The 9,566-nt window shown below is 44.5% G+C and overlaps 2 long non-coding RNA genes across 3 annotated transcripts; one reads left to right on the top strand and one right to left on the bottom strand.

Moving 5' to 3' along the window:
- The first annotated feature begins 917 nt into the window (after window positions 1-917).
- LOC146762176 (uncharacterized) lies at window positions 918-6,816 on the top strand. 2 transcript variants are annotated; one of them, XR_014943204.1, is made up of 4 exons: window positions 918-1,035; window positions 2,127-2,287; window positions 4,470-4,612; window positions 5,995-6,816. It is a non-coding gene; the product is annotated as an uncharacterized LOC146762176 (long non-coding RNA). The 2 variants fall into 2 exon arrangements; XR_014943203.1 differs by lacking the exon at window positions 4,470-4,612 and having other exon boundaries at window positions 935-1,035; window positions 5,995-6,808.
- On the bottom strand, window positions 2,298-8,235 carry LOC146762175 (uncharacterized). Its single transcript, XR_014943205.1, has 3 exons — window positions 8,091-8,235; window positions 4,477-4,584; window positions 2,298-2,764 (listed from the first exon to the last, which is right to left on the bottom strand). It is a non-coding gene; the product is annotated as an uncharacterized LOC146762175 (long non-coding RNA).
- Window positions 8,236-9,566: the final 1,331 nt, after the last annotated feature.

Genomic DNA, 9,566 nt, shown 5'->3' with positions numbered 1-9,566 from the left:
ATCCTAGCATAAGTATGGCCTGTTTCTTGGTAAGGCAGCCAAAGGGCATCAGTGGTGGGACATATCTCAAAGCAGACAAAAATGATCCAACTCTTGGTTCCACACAGGAAACCAAACCCAAACCCTATGTCTGAATGCAGTGTCCCAATGCAGTTGGGGCCATGCCTGCTGCCCTGGGCATCCCGTTCCATGTCCATTGCACTCTGGGGCACAGCCTTTCCCTCACCCTCCCCTCACAGCTCCGTGCTGTTCCTTCAGGACCTGTTGCCATGCCTGGACAAGACCAACACATGAGATTTTCTGAAGCAAAGTCAGAGTAGATCTGGGGTTGTTCATACCCTTTCAATACCAAAGTGCTAAGCACTGTCTCAGAGCTGTACCCAGCTCCCTGCAATGAAGACCCGCTCCACTTTCATGGTGGCATTACACAGCGCATGCCACAAAGCCAAGTCACAGCACTGAAAAAGGTAATGAGACACCCAATACACCAAACATGTGGTGAATCACAAAGGAACAAGAAGAAATATTCAATCAATCAGATATTCAACCACACAAATACACTAACCATCCTGGGTGCAGTATATCATCTTCCTCCCAGTGACAGAGCAATTCCTGACAACTGTTACGGTCCATCAGTGACAAAACTCCAGCACACCTCCAGCTCTACAGCAGGAGATGATTTGCTGCCACTTCGTTTTCCTTCACCTGATTTTAGTTATATTTTTGGTGGGGGGAAGGCTGACTGGGAGCACCAGCTCCATCACAGCCAGCCCCAATGTCTGCCATGTGCAGTGCCCCAGGGATACAGGAGCACTGCCCGCAGCCATCCCCCACCTGGCAGTGAAGGCTGCATTTGTCAGAAAGCTTCCATTAGTTGTGCATTCCAGCTATAATCTCCCAGCCCGAACACAGCAGCATCTGCTTTGGAGCCAGTATTATATAACCACAATTGGCCTGAGCAGAGCACGTTAAAACCCTGGGCAGGAGAGAGCCATTGATTCCACTGCACAAGAGACAGAGTAGAGCTGTTCTTTAGTAAGAGTCTTTCTGTGACTGTACAGAACTCCCTTCCCTTCCCTTCCCTTCCTTTCCCTTCCCTTCCCTTCCCTTCCCTTCCCTTCCCTTCCCTTCCCTTCCCTTCCCTTCCCTTCCCTTCCCTTCCCTTCCCTTCCCTTCCCTTCCCTTCCCTTCCCTTCCCTTCCCTTCCCTTCCCTTCCCTTCCCTTCCCTTCCCTTCCCTTCCCTTCCCTTCCCTTCCCTTCCCTTCCCTTCCCTTCCCTTCCCTTCCCTTCCCTTCCCTTCCCTTCCCTTCCCTTCCCTTCCCTTCCCTTCCCTTCCCTTCCCTTCCCTTCCCTTCCCTTCCCTTCCCTTCCCTTCCCTTCCCTTCCCTTCCCTTCCCTTCCCTTCCCTTCCCTTCCCTTCCCTTCCCTTCCCTTCCCTTCCCTTCCCTTCCCTTCCCTTCCCTTCCCTTCCCTTCCCTTCCCTTCCCTTCCCTTCCCTTCCCTTCCCTTCCCTTCCCTTCCCTTCCCTTCCCTTCCCTTCCCTTCCCTTCCCTTCCCTTCCCTTCCCTTCCCTTCCCTTCCCTTCCCTTCCCTTCCCTTCCCTTCCCTTCCCTTCCCTTCCCTTCCCTTCCCTTCCCTTCCCTTCCCTTCCCTTCCCTCCTCTCCCTTCCCCCTATTTTTTCTTTTTCTCTCCTTTTTTCTTTCTTTATTATTATTATTATTATTATTATTATTATTATTATTATTATTATTATTATTATTATTTGGCAGTTTGAGGCTGTCTCTTGCAAGTATCCAAGCATGCATCTACATGCAGTAGCTGCCCATGCTACTGATCTTAAATTCCCAGTGTGGGCAGCAATAAGAAGTAAGAGATTTAAAAAATATATATACTTAGAAATGGTGACAGTGGGATTGCAGATAGGGGAAACTCCAGTGTGTCAGATCTGTTGAGAGGCTAAAAATATGTTCCCCCCTTTAGAGAGGGGGAGTGACTGGCAAATAGTATTAATCTGAGACAGTCTGAAGCAGATAGAGGGATTATAAAGCGGCTCATTTAGGCCTGCAGGATTCATTTTCAGTCACTCCTTTGCAAAATGCTCAGTGACTCCCATGTATCTGACAGAAGGGCTCTGAAAGCAGTGCGAAGACAGCAGGGAGGGACTTTAGCCCAGTTATGCACAATTGCAAATCTCCAAGCAGAACATCATTAACTGCTCTCAAGTGACAGCCAGGATTAACTTCGCTGAAACCAAACAGTACCAAAACATGCAAGGCTGAAATCAAGTAAGTCCCAGAAACCTGCTAGGGTAATCTTCAACCACAACAACTTAAGGCAAAGGAAGTTAAAAGGTCAAGTCCTACCACTCTACAACACTCATTCATTGGTTTTTATTTGTTTTACTTTGAGAGAAAGAGAGGAGGCGGAATGCAGCAGGACAACTTTCTTTATTTTTGCTTTCTATCTGCTTGGCTGGGCCCCAGCAGAACCCTCTGGTGACCTGCACTGCCCCATTCAGCAGCTGCTGAGATGGGGACCTGGGCTCTGCAGGGCTTTTGCCACGACCAGAATAAATCATTCAAAGCAGTCCCCAGGGAGGAGTTTGAGGTCATGGAACAGTGATGCAGGAGGAGAAGGAAGAAATGTGTGTGTGGTTCTGAGGAGATGGGTGAAGGTTACATGCTCTGAGCAGCCATCCCATGTTTGCAGAGCACAGAAGCATGTTCTTGAGCAGGTTACAAGAGAGATGCCTCAATTTCTGCCTATAAGGAGGTAATAAGGTTTTATTTCTGTCACATCACTTTCACAGACATTTGCTTAGTTGCTGTATTGGCAGTGTATGCTGTTGTTTCACTTTCCCCTATTGTTTTCCCATGGCTCCTAGGAAAAAGAATACAGCTCCATTTCCTCATTGATACTGTGTCAGGTATGTGAAAACAGCAGTGTGATCCCTAATCAGTCTTTACTTCTCTCCAGGCAGAGGAAAACCTCTTATCTCCTCATCCTCATACAATACATTCTCCACTACTCCAGCCACTATGATGTTTCTCTGCTCCATTTGGTCCAGCCTCCCTTGAACCTGAAAGCCTGAATGTGGGCACAGTAATTGAAACAGGGCCTTAAATTGCTCAAGAGAAGCAAAAATATAATTCCAAGGGTATGCTGGCAGCTCTTGTACCCTTACAGACAATTTGTGATAGACTTTTGTTGCCATGAAGGATGTTTGTAGGCTCCTGTTCAACTTGTTGCCCACCATGACTCTGTCTGCAAAGTCAGTCCTCATCCAGTCCTGTTATCTGGGGTTATACTGTCCCAGCTGCAGAACTCTGCATAATCTCTTGGGGCACTCTGTGGAGTGCTCATATCTCCATCTGAATTGTAGTCTTGTCCTCCAGCTCCCCTGTTTTCAGTGCAAATGATAGCTGGCACATGTGCAGGCTTTTAAATGGCATGTGGTGTCTGGTATGTATGGCTTCTGAGATAGGAAAGCAGGAAATTCAAAAAGGTCATTGATTGACTCGTAGGATTGTGCCTCTTCTTTTTGAGGTGACAACAACAGATTCGCAGTAAGCACATTAACTAAAGGATGAGAAGACACCTGACTTTGGACATAGTTAAGAAGAATAACCTACTATCCATTTTTTTTGTGAAGTCAGGTCCCAATCCTTCATTTCTCAGGATTGGTCCAACCAGGATTTCTAAGGAGCACTTCAGCTTCTCTTTGCCATGGAGATGGACTGTACTGGTAGTCCTGGTGACTTCGATCTCCTCAAAGTGAGCAAGGGAATTATTCTGGTGTTCAGGAGCTGACCTGGGACTAAGGTTTGATGTGCTGCTTTCTCCTGGTCAGCTATCAGGTGTTGAGAAAACAGCAGTTAATTCTAACTAACAGATCTGAGAGCAGGTTAAAGTTTTACCATGGAGTTTAGCAAAATGCAGTAATTTAAAGAGATCCCAAGCAAGATTATTTCACTCAAGCAAGTGATCATATATTGCACTCTTCTAATGTCTTAATCTTTGTTCCTTAGTTTTTCTCCACTTATGTTGGGAAAAGGAGTTTACTGTACACTTTCTTTTCTTCATTGAGAGCAGAATCATCATAGAATCATAGAATATCTTGAGTTGGAAAGGACCCATAAGGATTAGAGAGTCCAACTCCTGGTTCCACAGAGGACCACACAAAAATCAGACCTCATGTCTTAGAGCATTGACCAGATGCTTGTTGAACTCTGGCAAACTTGTTACCACAGCCACTCCCTGGGGAAGTTGTTGCACTTCCTGACCACTGTCTCAGTGAAGAAGCTTTTTCTGATGCCCAATTAGCACATCCAAGCCATGATATTAGGAGACCTCAGAAACCATCTAGTTCAACCCCTTGACATGGGCAGAGACATTTCCATTCAGATTATTTTGCACAAGCCCTCATCCAGCCTGGCCTTGACAAACCTTCTGATCTCCAAATTACAGTACTCACACTGGAAGTATGGTGCAGAGAGGCTTAAATGGCCCCACTGGAGTTGGCCAACATGCGCTGGAGTTCATTCATTTCAACTCGTCCACTTGCAGTCATCCTACAGGAGCTCTGTACTCAAGAAAAGCAACATCTTTAGGTCAGTCCACTTAATAAAAAGCTCTAAGTCTTCCCCCTAGATTGTATGTGACAAACAATTTGACTTCACACATATCGTTATCATCTCATCCATCACTCTTGACATACTTGTGAGCTATACTGATCAACCCATGATGTTCCTAATGAAGCTGTGCAGAAGGGATTGTTCAAGGGCCAGTGTGGTTATAATTTCAGGGTGCTCCAACAGTGTGACTGAGGTAACATGGGTGCTTTTTCTCTTCAAACTCAGCTGTCCACAGAAAAGAGGCTTTCACTGAGTTGTCAACAATGAAGCAAGGTCTTCTGTTCCAATTAATATAGAGCTGACTGCTGTGTGGGGAACTCAAATCATCCTTTCAAGTATGAATTACCATACAGCTGCATGAGGATGTAATCTGCCACTGTGCTGCCAGGTCAACTACCTCTGGTAGATGAGATGTGGATGAGGTTCAGATGTGAGTCAGTGCTGGATTGGCAGCTCAGTGGGTTAAAGTAATACAGCAGGAATATGCTTCCTAGAATAACATAGACTCTCTGGGTGTGCATCTTCCTGAGGAAGTACTCCTTTTTTTTTCATGGAGACTCTTTAAAAATATAACATTTAAAAGCAAACAAACAAACAAACAAAAGAACACCTAAAGATTTGTGGGGTTTTTTTTGTTTTGTTTTTTTTTTTGTTTTTTTTTTGAGGAAGGAGAAGCTTTTTAAAATAAAACAAGAAAATTTCTTAGCATGGAGTAAATGAGAAGACAAAGACTTTGAAGTGAACATCGCTCTCACTCGCAAGGGAGAAAGCTGAAACTTGCTTCTAAGCTCTAGCACTGGAAAGATGATTCTTTGGAACTGGAATTTCATTCCAATGGGGAAAATCCCATCAAAACTCTCCGTTCTCGAAAATAATCCATCTCCTGAAATGGCAAGCTTTTCTTCTAAATTTTCCATTTGGCATTTCCTGGGAGCTAGCATTCCTTATTTTCATTCAGTGGAATAATCCAAGTGGAAATGGGGGTCACAAAACATGCTATTTCTGCTTCGGATATAAGCAGAAACATGGACACACAGTGCTTAGGTCAGCAGCCTACTTTTGCAGCTGGGGACATTAAATATTATCATTTTGAATGTGCCATTATTATTTTTAGTACACGCTGTCCTACCACCAGCCTCACCTGTTTAACCTCATTTTCAACAGCTTGTGTAGATGGAGGGGTATATACAGTCCTAGAACTAAACCAACTGCAAGCTTTATACCTTTGCATTTACCAGTACCTTCTGATGGTTGAGCTGTCTATTTGGCCACCTGTTTTTTATTTGATCTACAGAACAGTATCTTTCCAACTGTTCTGTACAGAACTGATATACAACCATATCTTTCCATCTATCAAGCATTCCAGTGCTGGCTTGACCAACCGAAGAGATGAGTTTCCCAGTCCCCAGAACAAAGGTCTTGGAGGATGGCAGACCTCCTGGACAGATGTGACAAGATGCTTCAGGTGGACAGAAGAAAGGAAAACTTTTCTCTCCCTGGGTTTTAGGAGAGAGGACCAAATAAAGCCCTGTTAGATGCAAAGTGCAGGGCCTGAGGCTGGTTTCCTGTCCAGAGCTGAGTGATTTCCTACTTAAAAGCTGATTAATCCAAATGCTTTTCAATTTAGAAGGCAGAGATCAATCAATAATTATCCCATTTAATCCCAACATAAATCCTTTAATTTTTTTTTAATTAAAAGCAGCGAAGCACCACTGGCCAGGATACACCAAATTGCATTAAACCCTGGAGTCCCAGGGGAGAGGCACAGGCAGCAAATTGTGCATGTGATTTTCCTCTTTCACTGCTGGGTTTAATGGTTGTTCTCTGCCTCCTGGTAGAAAATGATGAGCTTGGGGATGTGTCTGGCAGTGAGGAAGCAAATTAGATGTTACTTCCAAGCAAGCAGTGACTCACAGACCAAAGTCTCCTTCCTGAAAGGAGTACCAGGAACTGGGCCCTTTACCAATTCCTTTCCTGCAACAGGGCTCAACAACAGAGATAGGATCCACAAGGTACTGCATTCCTAGCTTCATAGAAGCACTACCTGGGCAACTCATGAATCTGTCTCTCCATTTAAGGAGCCTAATATTACAGTATATGTCACTACCTGCAGCTTACAGCAGAAGTCTATCTTCATGGCTAGCAATTATCACAGTGTAATTATGTCTCTAATCAATTATTTAAAGGAAACTGCAAAAATATCCCCAAAGCTATGTATTAGCTGTCATCCAATTGTACAGCCGTTGTGCCAGTAAACATGGCAGGACAGCCACGGGGTGCATGGTAAATACCTTTGTTTGCAGCTTTAATTTAGTGGTTGAATTATGAACACTGCTTGCAACTGGTTCTCAGAGGCATCTCAGTTCTACTTCTGTTAGTCTGAGTAATTAAGCTGGAGTCACACCTTTCTTCCTGATGCCAACAAAATCTTCATTAAATGGTTTTTCTATAAGTAAGTGTGCTCCCTCTACAACTTAATGGTAAAGCTTAATTAAAAGTGCCACTAATTAAATCAATCTGGGCTGAATGGCTAAACATCTCTCCTGTACTCCTCACCCACAGTAATGAGTCACTTATGGGACATGAGTATGGAAAGGGTCAGAGGCTTGCAAGATTGGAGGATCCATTCTGAAAATAAAATAAATTATAATAATAATTATTATTATTATAATTATAAAGGCTGTGCCTAATCCCCCTCCTCCTCCTCCTCCAGCTCAGTGTGAGCACTACCATACTTTGAAAAACTCCAGAATTAGATGAAAATTGTGATGCTGCCCATCACACAGCAAGAGGATGACATATCCTTAGTGAAGGGAAGGCCTTTCCATATGTTTACTCTCAGCAGATGCATCCGGTAGGAACAGCATCCCAGCATGACTCTCTGCAAGGCAGACATGAAGAGTAATGCTAGCAGAAGCAAATGCAGCCAAAGCCATGAGACATTCCCCTTGGCTTTGTAGAGCAGCTTTCAACGTAACAAAACTGCAATTTTTCTCTTACTCTAAATCTGACAGCATTTTAAAGAATTCTTTAGATTTCAAAAAGCTGTTTATATTGACCTAAAAAGTGAGTTTGCAGCACTGTCCAGTGACAGTGATATCTTCGTTGGCAACCACAAAACCAGGGACTGCATTTATTGCTGCCTCCTTGCTGGTTCCAGTGCTCTATTTTTGAAGCGTGTATAATTCAGACATCTCCGTAAAAACAGCCTTTCCTTTATTCTTGGAGTCTGAGGGTCTATTTTCTGCCACCTGTTCTTAATTATCCAAGGGGGGGGGGGGGGGGGGGGGGAGGGAATAAAAAAAGGAAAAAAAAAAAAAAGACTAGTTATTTTCTGCAGTGCCCAAGGATTTGAAATAATTGTCTTTTCAGAAAATAAACGTCGCACCTGGTGAAAGTGAATGCTGTGGGAGAGCTGCACAATGCAGGCATTCCCTAAAGCATTAAACCTTACCTTACATATACCATGGGAGTATTTTGGATGTCAGCAGAGGCTAGAGCATCTTTGAAGCACACTTCTCCATGGGCTACCAGCAGTGTGCTGAAGATCAAACCCATTAATTTGAATGCTATGCGCTGGTCTGCCCACCCCCCACCCCCCCCTTCCCCCCCTTCTCTGCTGAGGAATATGATTCATAGAATAGAATTGTAGAATCATTAAAGTTAGAAATGAACATTAAGATCATGTGGCCCTACTGTCAATCCATCCCAGTTTGCCTACTGAGCACATCCCTCAGTGTCACGTCTCCATGGCTCTGAAACACCTCCAAGGATGGTGACCATCCCACTTCCCAGGGCAGCCTGTGTCACTGCATCACCACTCTTTCTAAAGAGAAATTTTGTGCTGATACCCAACCTGACAACACCTGTCTTGACAATGGGTAGGCCATGATGATGCTGCTTAACATGGCAAGTCATGTGCTGTTGTGGCTCAGGGATGGGAATGTTTCAGTGATGCTCCTCAGCATGTCCTGGGGGAATAGTAGTGTTTCATCTGGCATTTCCATGTGCACTATCTTCCTGAAGAGAAAATGTATTTAAAAAGAAGAATTCAAAATACACGCTGGCATCTCAGGCAATCATTAACATGCAGAAATAGAACCCTGTACATCAGAGGAGAGACTGGGAATTGTGTTGTTGGTATTTCACTGGATGCTGGGGAACAGACGGAGTTACCACCAGAGCAGTGGGCAGGATCCCAGCCATAAGGAACACCTGCTTCCACTTGTCCTAGACTTTGGGTCTCAGCATTGGTATTCCTGTCTCTTTCATCATTTCCTCCTCAGATCACAATGCTCCAGGATTAACGATTTTGCTGGCTCACTTGATGGCAGGGGAACATCGCTGGGATCGGTTGCAGCTGCTGTAATCATGCTGGAGATACTCCGTAAACTCATTAGTTGTTATCAGCATGGTACCTCTCACCCACACAGAGCTGTCCTGGCAACACTGGTACTGGGTTTTATCATGTGCCTCTTGAAAATACCAGCAGCAGGGTGGGTATTTTGGTTGGAAAAGGTGAAGGATGCACACAGAAAGCAATGAGGACTGAGGTGACTGCTGTCTTTGCCCCATCCAGAATCTGAGCTTGATCTCCATTGCAGCTCTTCCTCATGTTTATGTGAATGTGTAACAGAGAGCTCTGTGATACCTTGAGAGTACAGCTGTCAGTGTCTGACCCTTGGACCTCTGAAGGAAGCAAGGAGAATTTTTAGTCCTTTCATACTGAAGCCTCTTAATTGTGGCAGAAGCAGGCTTTGGCATTGGCATTAAAGCAATGAATCCACAGCACTAGGGAAAGTCAGATCCACCCCAGATTCTTCCTTTGACCTCCAGTCCGTGGAGAAAACACCCCTCTAATTGATGGGTCACAACAACACTACATGGTGTTATGTCCATAACAAAACCACATCGATTCAGACAGCTGTGT

Source organism: Coturnix japonica, chromosome 2 (genome assembly GCF_054131305.1).
Source record: "Coturnix japonica strain WE chromosome 2, WE-NBRP24, whole genome shotgun sequence".
NCBI lineage: Eukaryota > Metazoa > Chordata > Aves > Galliformes > Phasianidae > Coturnix > Coturnix japonica.
This window is presented reverse-complemented; position numbering and strand designations above follow the sequence as displayed.